We start from the raw sequence: 585 nt of genomic DNA on the forward strand, positions 1-585 counted from the left end.
CAGCCCCTGCCCGTCACCCCACCTCAGCCCTGGCCCTCGCCCTCCGCCTCAGAGGTCCTGACCCTTGTCCCTCCGCCCCACCTGGGTCCCCACCCTCGCCCTCCGCCTCAGAGGTCCCGACCCTTCCTCTCGGGCCCCACTCTCGCCCTCCACCTCCTGGCTCCCGACCCTCGTCCCACACCCTGGGGGACCCCACCCCACCTCAGCCCCGGCCCTCGCCCTTCATCTCAGGGGCTCCCAACCCTCGCCCCCCACCCTGGGGGTCCTGGCCCTTCCTCTCCGCCCCAGTCCCGCCCCGGGCCCTGTTCTCTGCCCTCACTCCTGCTTCTGGGACTGCTCTGGCCCTCGGCCCTGGTCACTCTCGTCCCTTTTCCCTTCTCTTCCGAAGTTGAAGTGAGAGGGAGCTGTCGAGGGGGTAATGGGTTCCAAGCAGCCAGAACCACCGTTGGATCCAAGGGAGTTTTTACCCAGGAATGCAGTGATGATGATGACTCAGTTTACTGAGCTTTTGCTAAGTTCCTGGCAACACCGACTTTGCTTAGCCATGGCACATGGCTGCTATCCCCATTTTATAGTTGGGGAAAC

The 585-nt window shown here is 64.3% G+C and overlaps 1 protein-coding gene across 1 annotated transcript in view; it reads left to right on the plus strand.

Annotated features, from left to right (window-relative positions):
* The window catches only part of SMC1B (structural maintenance of chromosomes 1B), a 73,249-nt gene that overhangs the window by 774 nt on the left and 71,890 nt on the right, over window positions 1-585 (plus strand). The window lies entirely within an intron of this gene.

The sequence above is a fragment of the Colobus angolensis genome, unplaced genomic scaffold, assembly GCF_000951035.1.
Source record: "Colobus angolensis palliatus isolate OR3802 unplaced genomic scaffold, Cang.pa_1.0 Scaffold138, whole genome shotgun sequence".
NCBI lineage: Eukaryota > Metazoa > Chordata > Mammalia > Primates > Cercopithecidae > Colobus > Colobus angolensis.